Here is a 14088-nt window from a genome sequence, read left to right as displayed (position 1 = left end):
GTGGTTGTAGTGTTGCGGGGGGTTGTTGGAGTGTTTTGAAGTGCATAAGGATGGTCAAAAGTGGCGGGAGATGGTGGTTGGTGGTGGTCAACGGTGGTGGGACGGTAGGGGTTGGTGGTGGTGGTGGTGGTTGTTTGAGGGCTGGGGGTGTTGTCTTGAGGGCAGGCTTTGGAGGCTGCTGTACTGGTTTTTACTCCAGCAGAAAAACGCTGTCTGGGACAACGCTTTATGTTTGTACATAAAGCGCTGTCTCAGACAGCGTTTTATGTTCAAAAAAAAAATTGAACATAAAACGCTGTCTCGGACAGCATTTTATGCGTATTTGCCTTTTTTTTAATATTGAGAAACTAAGAATTTTTTTTTAAAAAAGTCAAAGAGTAAAATGCTGTCCCAGACAGCATTTTACAGATTGAATTTTTTTAAAAAAAAAAATCCAGGGCAAAAACGCTGTCCGAGACAACGTTTTACCCTGGAAGCTTAGTTTGGTAAATAGTTTTGCCACGCAACCAATTTTGTAAATAGTTTGCCAACAAAGTTTACTTTGGAGAAAAGTCCCAGTAATTACTAGTAGTAGTTTCCAGACTTTCTACTACTCATTCACAAAGAAAAACAAAAACCCTAGAGGCCTAGACACTTACTCCATCTAGCCGCTACTGTACGCACTCAACCCTCCTTCAAAATTTTCTCAAATCTCTTTTCTATTATTGAAGAAGGAAGTAGAGATCAAGATCGACAATTTTGACAAAGAACAAGCTTTTAATATATGGCAGGTGCGTTTTATTACTCTCTTTTCTTATAGATCTGTAGTTGTTCTTGTAGTTTTATTCGATTATTGATAAAATTTATTCATATAGTTGGACAATTTTTTATGTTCTTGAGAAACTAGATGATTAATTTGGGTGATTTTTAGCCAATATTTACAATTAATTGGGCGTTTGATTTTGTGTGGAAATTAAATTCGTTTACCCAATTAATTTGGGTGTTTCTAGTGTTTGCATATTATGAAATCAGAATCATTTCCTTTTTGCTAGCTTTGTGATTTCGTGACTTTGCAGACCACCATCACTACTACTCAATTCACAAAAGAAACAATCACTAATCTTATTAACTATCTTTTGTTGATTTTTTAATTTCATTATGTTAAAATATGTTATTAAATCTATACAATATTTTTTGTTGTACTATTATTTCAACTTAATACTATTATTTTGATTGTAGAATAACTTTGGAGATGAAGAACCAAAAGAAATCATTCTTCCAATTTCCTAATACTGAGGTATTGGACTTAATATCTAAGTTTTTACATCTTATATATAAGTTTAATATTTATTAATTTGGATTTGATATATATTATTTTTTTGTAGGATATAGGTGAAGATTGCAGGAAGAATTTGCAACAAAGACAAAGTGAAGAAAAGAATGATTCCTTGTATTCATTTTCTTTGGTTATGTGATAAATTTGATGATGATTGTAGTACTTTGTTTGATGTTCTAATTGTTTGTAGTGTAAGAATTTGAATTTGTTAATACATTTTTTCTGTTAGATTTTATATGGTAGTTTTAAGAAAATTATATATGCAAAAAATAAGTACTTTTTTTTAGTTGAAAATATTAAATAGTTAAGTTACAATTAAAAAAACAGAAAAATTAAATTAGACAAGCTGATGACGAGCCGAGCTACCGAGTTTAGAGAGTTACGAGCCGAGCAATCGAGTTTTTTGAGTTAATGAGCTGATTCGAGCCTTTGCAGCTTAACGAGTAATGAGCATTTTTGAGCTCGAGTCGAGCTAAAAAAAAATAAACGATCACGAGTCGAGCACTAATTTAACGAGCTTAACGAGTAATGATCACGACTCGAGCACTAATTTAACGAGCTTAACGAGTAACGATCACGACTCGAGCACCAGTTTTCGATCACGAGTTGAGCACCCCCTAGATTGTGATCGAATCGCTCAATTAGCATCCTTAACTACGCATTTTTCTTTAAATATTTTTCAGTATTTAATTTTTTATAATTTGGGGTAAATGATGTTAGTCTGGCTTGTTTTAGTAATAGATAATCATCCCTTTAATCCTTTACGATCTTCGCGTTTCTCGATTAGGAATATCCGAATATGTAATCCTATCAAAGTAAGAAAATTCCTTTCAATTTAATATATTTGGTGAATTTGGTTAAATTCATTACCTTTTTCTTTTTTTCCATACAATTCTTTATACAATTTTCCACTACTTGAATTTCTCCATGCATGATTTAAATTTTGAATCATCATTCTCTTTTCTTAGATAATAAATACCTTGTTTTAAACCACTTGTCATTACATGCACCATGGTGCACCTAGAAATAGGTGCACTAGGCCCAAATAACAGCCTAATAGCTATATTCTCCCAAAAAACACGCCCAACACATATGAGCCTGTACGCATTCATGTTTTTTGTTTTAAGAGAAAACCGTTTCACTAGTAGAAAAACACAAATGCGCACCAAGAAATTCGCACCGGTTCTTAAAAACTGGTGGGAAAAAAACGAGGCCGGATTTAGTGTAAGAGCAATGGCACCGGTTCAAACCAAACCGGTGCGAATTTCTTGAAATGGCACTTGTTCAAACCGGTTCCAATTGTTTTCCTAAAAAAAAAACCGCCCCTTTTCCTTCTTTCTCTTTCCCCTTTACTTTCTTTTTGTTTCCTCAGTCTTTCGTTTTATCTCTCTCTTCTCTCTCCTCTCTCCTCTCTCCTCAACATCATCTCTTTCCCCCCGCTCTGTTGTTCCTCACTCTCACTGTCTTCTTCCATCCACCATCTATTCATCTTCTTCTTCTTCTTTGTTTTTCTGGGTTCGATTTTCCTAAAATCGGTTTTCTATTCATCTTCTCCTTCTTCGTTTTTCTAGGTTCGATTTTCCTAAAATTGATTCCTATTCATCTTCATCTTCTTCGTTTTTCTGGGTTCGATTTTCCTACAATCGATTTTTCGCAAATCAAAAACCCTAGATCTGTGTTTGAGTCCCTCGATGGCGGCCATGAATGTTTTCCCATTACACCTTGCGTTATTTGAGAGTAACGATGAGGTTGAAAGGGGTTAATCTTAGCCCTAATTGACGCACTTGAGCAGGGGTCGTCGTGGCCTGAGCTCCTTTACAGTTTCGGCTATGGCCTTGACATAATGCTCCAATTGAGTCTTCCTGTTCGAAATGAACTTGCTTGTTGACATTTGTTGGTAGATTTTTGAAACCCTAACCTCTCTGTTATTTAAGTTTTCTAAATTTATTTTAATTCTATACTTAGAAGCATGTTTAAGTGGCGGATGAACGATTCATGTTGTATACCAGCATACGTTGTTGGCGGGCTGGATTATTGTTGCTGGTTATTGTTGCTGAATTATTGTTGTTGGATTATTGTTACGAATGATGAGCATGTGTACTATTAATGTGTGCAATGAACCTCTTTGAGCGGACATGCTGTGTGCTATAGATATCATAATGCGTTGAGCCCCTTGGCCGTAAATAGTTACACTAGGATAATCCATATGACGAAGGGACTCACTTTCATCGTACAACTTCTCACTATGATTTGCTCCGATTTGTCCATTGAGGCACTAGGCGAAAAATGTAAATTAGCACCGGTTCAAAACCTCCATTTAGCACCGCTTTTGAACCGGTCCAGATTTGAGGGATGCCAAAAACCAAATACTTTCGCATCGGTTCAAAACCGGTGCTAATTCTAAGATTTCACACCGGTTAACCGGTGCCAATTCTAAGCTTTCACACCGGTTAACCGGTGCTAAAAGTGTATTGCCGCGTTTTTTTTTTTGTGTGGGATTAATAACAATTGGCACCGGTTCGGTTCAAAATCGGTGCCAATTATACCCCAAAAAATATATTTTTTTTTTTTTGCATTTTTTAACTTAAATTGATATAGAAACACTTACATATATATAAAGTAACATATTTTCATTAAAAAAGGTTGTAATATTACAATTTTCGTCGAAAAAAAAATGAAAATTTACAAATTTAGAAAGACCAAAATAGCAGAACAGCAGCAACACAGTAGCGGAGTAGCAATAGCTATAGAGCAGAACAACAACAGGAGCATAGCATCATCTGGTCTGTAGAGTGCAGACACTTCAACAGCAGGAGCATGCAGCAGGAGCAACAAAGCAGAATGTACAAAATGTACACTAATTGAAATACAAAAAAAAAAAAAACTACAGGTTTAACAAGGTTGCGTTGACCTTAAGGGGTAACGAAGCAGATTTGATTACATAAAACATAACAGAAAATGGAGGTCATACAAAGATACTTATCATAACAACTACTAGAGTCACCATGTATTAAGGTGAAAACTAATTAAGTTCAAATCTTACAAACACATCTATATAACCAAAACTATATAACCATGTATCATAACAACTACTGTTGTAGGGAGCTATCAACTAAACTCTACAAGTACCACAAAGATCTACATCAATTTCATTAAAATAAAGCAAATAATTCATGAATCCATCAGGGGGTTTTTTTTCATCCAAAACTTCTCAAACTGTGTTACCTCAACGGACAAACCGGAGCAAATCACAGTGAGAAGCTGTACGATGAAAGTGAGTCCCTTCATCATATGGATTATCTTAGTGTAACTATTTTAGCCAAGGGACTCAACGCATTATGATATCTATAGCACACAGCATGTCCGCTCAAAGAGGTTCATTGGGCACATTAATAGTACACAGTGAGTAGATGTAAGATGTAAGTGAGTCCCTTCATCATATGGATTATATATTAGTCTAACTACTTACGGCAAACGGACTCAACACATTAAGGTATGTCTTGCACACATGATATCCTCTCAACAATAATGTACTACCAACAGTAAAAACCAACAATACCATCAACAATTCAGGGACCATCAACAATACCATCTATTAACAATTTTTCATCAATAATAACCATTAACAATACCATCAACATTTACCAGCATGAAACATTACCAACAATTACCAAAATCCAACCTGGCATGAACAATTACCAACAATTACCAGAATCAACAATACCATCAACAATAACAACATCAATACCATCAACAATTACCAACAATTACCAACATCAACAATACCATCAACAATAACAACAACAATACTATCAACAATTACCAACAATTACCAAAATCCAACTTGGCCAGCAACTTTTGTTGCTGGCATACAACATGAATCAGACATCTACCTCCACCTTAAACATGCATCCAAGTAAAGCATTTTAAAAAAAATCAGAAAACTAAAAAAACAGAAAAGGTAAGGGTTACAGAAATCTACCAAGAACTGTGAGCAAGCAATTTCAGTTCGTAGAGAGGGACTCATTAGGAAGATGTACATCTTCCTCACTAGAGATTTTTGCTCCAGCACCATGAATTCTTCAACAGGTCAACAAGGAGACTCTTGGAGCGTTTTTCAGAACCAATCTGGATCTAGGGTTAGAAGAACCACTGAGTTTGGTCCGTTTTATAGAACCAGAACCACCAGATCTACACTCCACTACTGTTGGTTCTGTTCTGAGATCGGAAATCAACCCCGATGAACTAGGTTGTAGGTTTTCTTCACCGAAGAACACAGATTCTTCGATTTCTATCGTTCCCGGAACAGATTCTGCGAGTTTGAGGAAAGAGAAAGCAAGAGAGCCTCCATTGTTGTAGATTCAGGAAATAGATGGCGGCGGCGATGATGGTTGTCCTTGGCTCAAATTGACGGCGATTTTCGAAGGAGAGTAGCAATGGTTGAGACTGAGAGCTAGAGATGAGAGAGAACGAGAGATCAAGGAAGAAAGAAGACAGAAAGAGAAAGAAAGAGGTAAAAGGGCGAGATGTTTTTTTTAACAATAACATTCGCACGGGTTCTAACCGGTGCGATTAACTCATTTTCTCACCGGTTTGGTTTGAACCGGTGCGAAAACTTTTTCCCTCAATCCCGCCTATTTTTTTTCGTTCCGGTTTTTAAAAACTAGTGCGCATTTTGCGGTGGTCATTTGACTTTTTCTACTAGTGAGGTAACACAGTTTGAGAAGTTTTTGGATGAAAACCCCTGATGGATTCATGAATTATTTGCTTATTTTGAGGAAATTTGCGGTTTTGTTGATGAATGTTGTTGAAATTTACGTTTTCTGTTGATGAATGAAGTGAAGTTTTTGTTAATGAATTTCGGTTTTTGTTGAGGAATGATGATGAATTTTGCGAATTTTTGAATTAATTTTATTCGTAACATTTACGGAGTAGTACATGTCATGCATATAAATTACCCTAGGGAAAAAAGCTACCCTAAAGGGGGGGGGGTTAGAGTAACTATGACCCCTATTTTGAGGGGAAAGTATTACCCCTATACAACATTACCTTCAATCCAAGCACTTAAAAAAGTCAGAATTTTTATTCATTAACTTTTCCTCCCCTATTACCGGCATTCCAGGCATCCCCTTAAAGTTTATTGTTTAATGTTTCAATTGGAGTATAATTTCTTCTTCATTTGTCACCAGTATTACTAAGTTCCCTTGACTCTTTTAATTCTACATTGTTAAGTTTTCTGTTTATTACTATCCTACTTGATAAGCCCGAGTCCAAGTGATTCATTACACTCTTCACTTGCAATTGTTGTAGTAATATGGTGATTATTAAGCACGAGTTATTGAATTTTCAAGTACAAGTAATGTCGTTTATTATGCTTCCCCTGTACATAGAATCTTACATAATCCTCACTTAATTGTCACCACCTTTTCATTGTAGTTTTGCTTTGCTTTTTTGCTTGCTTCAAAATTACTCAATTCTTGAACTTGTTCTCTTTGATTTTCACTTTCTTGTTTGCATCATTTTGTATAATTGAATAATTGATTCATAACAATACATGTACACCGGGGTGTTACACACACATATACACAACCACATAGGGCTTGATCATACACCCAGATGAAATAGTAGAAGCATTAAACTTTCAGTAAACGAGAGCTGATAAATAAATTATCCTTATTGGACATCATACAAGTAGAGCTCGTATTCTAATTCTTCAATAGCTATACATGTACACGCCGTTGTGTAAGCTTTTGAATGCTCCCCGTGCACAATATAAGAAATAGGTGTATACATCTTCAAGCTAAAGGCCTAAGTTCAGTATGCATAATTCCACAGACTTGGTTAATACTTCATACTTCTAACTTTATCTAGCATATAAGAAGTACAAGTATATGTTAGATTGGTATTACCGGAGTGTTCACCTTAGCATTTGCTTCACCATTTCTCTTAAGATTTTGTGCATTTAGCCGGGATGAGATAGATAGGTATGTTAAGGGTGCTGTTAACTATATGGTGAAGGATAATCTCTCGATAACACCTTCCTCAACCATCTCGAGCAATAACCTTGAGCACCAGCATAGCACCCAAACAGCCAGCAACAACAGAACAACAAGAAACGTAGCAACTAGCAAACCAGAAGCACCAAACCCAGGCTGCAGCAACCAGAAAAAAGAGCGGAAGCAGCAACTAAGACCAGGGGCACATACAGACAACAGACAAAGCAGCCAACAGCATAAGCAGAAAAACAACCAGCAAATGAACAACAACACCAACAGAAGCTTGCAATAGCAGGAACCAACAGTGGCCTTTACACCATCGAAACACCCTGACTAGCATCCAGCAGCAGACACCCAGCAGAAGAGGCAGAAAGCAAAACACAATAAGCTGAACACTAGCACCAACAGGGACAGACACCACTGAAGCAACCACACACAGCACCAGCAGCCTTCCTAGCAACCATTGTTGTTCTTCAGAGAAGCTAAGAACAGGCCTTAAGAACCCAAGAGCCTGAGAAAAGCCAGCACAACAAAAAGGACCAACAACAGCAGTAGCCACCAGCAGAACCAGCAAGGTTACAGCAACAGTAGCACCTTGTATTTTATTTTATTTTATTGGACGAAAATTGTAATATTACAGCCTTTTTTAATGAAAATATGTAACTTTATATATATGTTAGTGTTTATATATCAATTTAAGTGAAAAAAATGCAAAAAAAAAAAAAAAAAAAAAAAAATTTTTGGGGCATTAAGGGAACCGGTTTTGAAAAGAAACCGGTGCCAATTGTTTTTATTTTTTATTTTTTTGGGGTATTAAGGGCACCGGTTTTGAACCGAACCGGTGCCAATTGTTAGTAAATCCAAAAAAAAGCGGCAATTTATTTTAGCACCGGTTAACCGGTGCCAAAAAAAATAATTGGCACCGATTTTGAACCGGTGCGAATGTTTTTTTTGGCATCCCTCAAATCTAAACCGGTTCAAAACTGGTGCAAAAGGGGGGTTTGAACCGGTGCGCATTTCATATTTTCTACTAGTGTTTCTTCCTCTCTCAACCGCCATATCAATTTTTTTAATTCGTTTAAAAATTTCTGTCTCATCTCATAAATTCAAAACCTCTCCTCATTTACTCATTTTAATTTTCTCTCCTCTCTTCATTTTTCTTTGTCTTAAAAAGCTTAAATTTCTTCGAATTTGCTACTATTATGTTAATATTGCTAATATAATTCAACAAATTTCAAAATTCATGAACATAATTTCCATTTTAATTTTTTCTTTCAATTCATTTTTTGTAGAAAATCGAAACTATCTTCTCCTACTAATGAAGATAAAGAAGTGTAAGTAATTTATTGTTCAAACTCCCAAATTAATCTTAAATTGTTGATTTTTGGAATTGAATACTAAATTAACCCTAAATGAACAGTCCAATTAGTCAAATGTTCAACATCAGAACAACAAAAAAGAAGAAGTTAAATGATATATGTAAAAGAAGTCCAATTGTTGATAAAAAAAAAAAATTAGAAGAATTTTACGAAGAAATGTCAGAAAGTCCAATTATTTAGTTCATATTTTTTCAGTTTGATGTTCATATACCCTGTGCTTTATGTCCATATATTATGTGCTTTATGAAGTAATAAAGATGTTCAATTAAGTATGTTTGTATGAAGTAATAATTTGTGTAGATGTTGTTTATTTGCTCATATTGTTGTTTTTTTTATTATCAGACCAAGTACTGAACAGCCACCAGAAACTTCTGAACAGCACACAATAACCACTTAATAGCCCCCACAAACCACTGAATTTCCCCCATAAACCACTAAACAGCCCCTATAGACATCTGAACTACCCCCACAAAACACTGAACAATCCCCACAAACATCTGAACTACCCCCACAAAACACTGAATGTAATACCCTAGAAATTCTCTTCTTTTAAAATAGAAGTGATCAAAGTTAGTTCGGCCCGGCCCGATTTTGGGCGGGTTTTGGGCAGAACTTTTTTTCCCAGAATTGAGTTGGGCCCGACCCAAAACTTTATTTTTTTTAGGCGGGTTTGGGAATGCGTTTTAATGCATATTTAGATGATTTTTTTTGGCCCGGCCCGAAAATGGCCTGAAAAGCTCGCACGCCCTGACCATTTCGGGTGAGTTTGGGCACAAAAATTTCGGCCCGAAGCTTGGCCCGACCCGGTCCGCCCCTAGAAATGGGCATAATTTTTTTAGCTTCGGCTCGGCCCGAACCCGGCATGGCCCGCCCAATGATCACCTCTATTTTAAAACTCTCTTTTTACTCTAAATAAAACTCATTTTAGGAAATAACCAAAATATTACCGCCACTGTGATAATGACTAAGACTATTTTTAAAGTCACACGACGGAAGTCTAATTTAAAAATCAACTTTTCAAAATAAATAACTTGAGTTCACAACCTCAAAACATAAGTAAATTAAAACATCCACAAGTTGGAACCAATATAAACATGGTCCATCCAAAACCAATTTAAAATAAAACATAACAATGTTAGTCCATAAATAATAATCAATAATTCAAAAATATAAAACTAAGAAAGCATAACAGATAACTCTCTGCACTCATTCCCTTCATGCTCTTCATGCTTTAATTACTTGTCACTTTCTCTTTATTTCAACCCCTCTACTCACCATTAAAATGGGTCATAGTAGGGCCAAATTAAAGGAAAGCCAAACACAAACACAAAAGTACGAATTAGCAAAAGTTGAGTACATATGCACCACACTAACATGATCATCCTAGTAATAATAAATAAAACATGCTCGCCATACAATTCACAAGTCAACTTACCTTTGACTCATAACTAGCAATATTAATTATTAATAAATAGCTTTGGATTATGCATTGAACGAGTTTCCTTCCTTAAAACTAGTCCATTAAAATATTGAGGTTCTAATTAGGGAGCTACCCCAATTGGCACCTTTTATATCACTCTTGTGACGGAATTCCAGCACATTAATAATAAAAGAAAGTACAGCGTCTTGTACCCCTGTAGAAGCTATGATCAAATATATAGTCACATAACTCCCCCAATATGTTCATACTCAAGGTATATACGTTCCAAGAGTTTTGGTGCGTATCCTCTTACACTTTACGTGATTTACCAATTTAACTTGTGATAACTCCAACCAATCAATCAAGAACAAACACAATAATCATCCATACATATTTCTATTTCTTTCTTGAATTAATTTGTGAGCACATACTATTTATTTTAATTAAGGTTTCTTGCCTAGTTTTGTGCACAAAATTACACTATTACTACCTTGGTGCATAAGATATGCTAACTTTTTTACTCAACTCCATATATATATGAGTGAGAAATAAAATCATGTATCATGCTCAATACTTATAATCTTAGCTCTTTTAAACATACATAAGCCTTGCTTATTAAATTCATGCCTCCTTGATACATGAAAATAAAACATAAATCCATAATTCATACATATTCAACTTGTATCATGCCTCAAATAACATATTCACATGCTTGCATAATAATTCATGATCAACCAACATCCAATCCAAGCATTTAATCAACCAAACATGCTACTAATTTATCACTTAAAATATACTTTACATTCTTAACATGATACTACGCATACACAAATATTTCTATGCGCATTCGTACCTTGAATAGCGCCTAAACTCGGTCACACTCGCTAGAAATCACCTAGCTTGAAGCTTCCTACAAATAAAAATACATAACCATAATTAACCCACTATTCTCACAAATTTCCAGAAACTATAATATATTTTAAACCTCACTAATTAACCCAATTTAATGGTTTAAAAGCCTTAAAACCTTTTCTTTAAGTGGGTACTTAAAACTCTTTAAAAAAAGACTTAGTTTTCATGACTTAAATAAAATTCCAGCATACTTGTTTAGTATAAAACATCACTAATAAACCAGAAAATCATATTTAAATCATCAAAAACCTTTTTCCCCTTTTATGGGTAATCAAACTCTAACATAATAATTAAAAAGTAGTGTGTATAATTAAATTCCAGCATTAATTGAGGGCTTAAAACTCATTAAAAACATGTTGTAATCATTAAATTAACAACCACAACAACCTAGAACCAAACCCTATCCATAAACATTAAATTCCCAAATTGTAGGGTTTGTAAATTAGGGTTTTTAATCAAATTAAAATATGAAAATTATAAGAAAAAATTAACAACATCAATTACCCAAAATCAACATCAAAATATAATTAAAATCATGCTTTGAATTAATTAAAAAATCTTAGAAATTAAATTAGGATAAGAGAGTTTTTTTTTCTTCTTTAATACTAAAACCGAAAAGGAGAGGAGAGAGAGAGATGGGACGATGGCCGGCTGGGAGGTCGCCGGTGCTGCTGCTGGCTGCCGGTGGTCGCTAGTGCACGCTGGTGGTCGCCGGTGGTTGGTGGTGGTGCTGGTGGCATGTGGAGTGGAGGAGATAGATGCGTGGGAAAGAAGTAGAAAAAGAAGAAAAAGGGGAGAGAGAAAAATAAGAGAAAAAGATTGGATTTTTGTAAAATATGACAATTGATTTTTGAGTGTGTAATCTTTGAGTTTTTGGGGTATTTATATCCCCTTTTTAAAACCAAAAACACTTATTTACACAATTGTCATTCCTAATCCTATTCCTCCTTGAATTCTCCTTTGGGGCTAACTTGTTGGGCCCTTAAAAACTATTTTACTCCCAACAAGGTAGTCCAACACTTTTATTGATGTTGACCCAATTTAAAACACTTTATTTCCCAATCATTAGCTCATAATATTATTTTATACACATTTATTTTATATTTAAACAATTAATTTATTTAAAATGAAATGAATCACTTTAATTTATAAATAAAATAAATAATTTATATATAAAAAATATTATAAAAATAGGGAGTATTACACTGAACAACACTGAACAACCCCCATAGACATCTGAACTACCCCCAAAAAACACTAAACAACCCTAATTAACTTCTGAAAAGCCCCAGAAACCATTGAAAAGCCCCCGTAAACCACTGAAAAGCCACCAGAAACCGCTAAAAGCCACTAAAAACTGCTGTAAAGTCCCTACAAACCACTAAAAAGCCACCAGAAACAATTGAAAAGCCACCAAAAACCACTGAAAAGCCCCTAGAAACCTCTGATCCCCTTCAAAAACCTCTAAACCCCCTTCAAAAACTTCTGCAACTGAACATACTACTCAGACTTCAGTAAGTTCTACACAACTATCTCAGAGGTAAAATGTTTATATAAATTTTTTGTTCATTTCATTTTATTAATATGTTCATTTAATTATATAAAAATATTCATTTGTTTAACAAAATTAACTTAAATGTTTAAAACAGTTCTGGTAGAAAAGTAAAACATGTTGGAAACAAAAAAAAGTTGAAGGAAAAAATTCCTACAACAAGCAGAGTTACAAGAAGAAAAAGCTCCCAAGAAGCAGTTTAGATTAAAGAAGCATAGGAAGTTCAAGAATCAACAAAGATGGTTCAAAAAACAAGGAAGGGGGTTCAGAACATAAAAAGTTCTGTTTAAAGGAAGTTAAGAACAAAACAAAAGAAGTTCAGAAAGGGGGAAATCATCTTAAAAGGAGGTTTAGAAATAACAAATTTGAAATAATTCCATTTTTCGTAGGAAGTTAAAAATAAACCAAAAGAAGTTCAAAAAGTGGAGAAAGGTGAAATTAGAGAAAAAAAAGAAAGAGAAAAGATGATGATGAGGAGTTAATTGATGTAGATGATGTTGTTGATTTAAGTGATGATGATGATGAATTTTTAAAGGATGAAGAAGACAAACTTAGTGTTAGAGTGTGACATGTTAAGTTAATGAAGTTTGTAAGCAACTTAAGCCCACAACAAAAGCAAGCACTTAAAGAAATGGAATTTGGGTTCTTACTTTCTATCAACCTCCCACAAAATGATGCAGTATTTTGTGCGTGGCTTTTAAAGTCTTTCGAAGAAAATAGCTGCACTATATACTTGCCATACTACAAGTCAATTAATATTACTGAAGAAGATGTGCATATTGTATATGGAATCCCAAGAGGAAAAAAGAGTTGTTTGAAGAAAAAGGAGGAAGATGATGATGATGTTGAGATTGTGACTCCTTTGATGAGTGGAGGGAAAATTGGGGCTTTACGACTGGTAGCCCTAAAACACAATGGATTTTTGAGAAGTACGAAATTGATCAAGAAAAAGAGAAAAAGAGAAAAGAAAAAGACTTACATAAAAGAAATTATCTGAAATCTGACATTGAGTTAAAAGAGATGAACACTGGTAAAGCAACTGAAAAGTTCGTGATTGATTTCCTTGTGCTAGTTGTTGATTCGTTGATGAAGACAAGCCAAAATTTGCACTGCCACTACAAATTCCTACACTCAATTCAAGATTGTTTTGAAATTAAGGAATTTAACTAGTGCAAGTATGTGCTTCAAAGCTTGATTGACAAAGTCCCTGAGTGGAAGAAAAACACCAAGGGTTTTTTCAAGGGTCCACTGCCTTTCTTATTGGTATTATTTGGTTATTATTTTATAGTCTTTGTTCATATTTTACGGCCTTGTGTTCATATGTTTAGTACCTCTTATTCAAATTTTAGTTTAGTGCCTTGTGTTCAAAATTTAGTTTAATATCTTGTGTTCATATTTTTAGTTCCTTGTGTTCATATTTTTATCATCATTGTTCAGATTGTATATAATACCTTGTGGTTATTAATATCTTATTAATAATTTCAAACTCTCACACTTGTTTTTCATAATGATAC

At 34.6% G+C, this 14088-nt stretch overlaps 1 long non-coding RNA gene across 1 annotated transcript; it reads left to right on the top strand.

Annotated features, from left to right (window-relative positions):
- Positions 1–585: 585 nt before the first annotated feature.
- LOC110736113 lies at positions 586–1552 on the top strand. The gene is made up of 3 exons (XR_002514200.1): positions 586–770; positions 1219–1276; positions 1365–1552. It is a non-coding gene; the product is annotated as an uncharacterized LOC110736113 (long non-coding RNA).
- The last annotated feature ends 12536 nt before the right edge of the window (positions 1553–14088 follow it).

Source organism: Chenopodium quinoa, unplaced genomic scaffold (assembly GCF_001683475.1).
Source record: "Chenopodium quinoa cultivar QQ74 unplaced genomic scaffold, ASM168347v1, whole genome shotgun sequence".
Taxonomy (NCBI): domain Eukaryota; kingdom Viridiplantae; phylum Streptophyta; class Magnoliopsida; order Caryophyllales; family Amaranthaceae; genus Chenopodium; species Chenopodium quinoa.
Note: the sequence above shows the minus strand (reverse complement) of the source record. Positions and strands in the feature narration are given on the sequence as shown.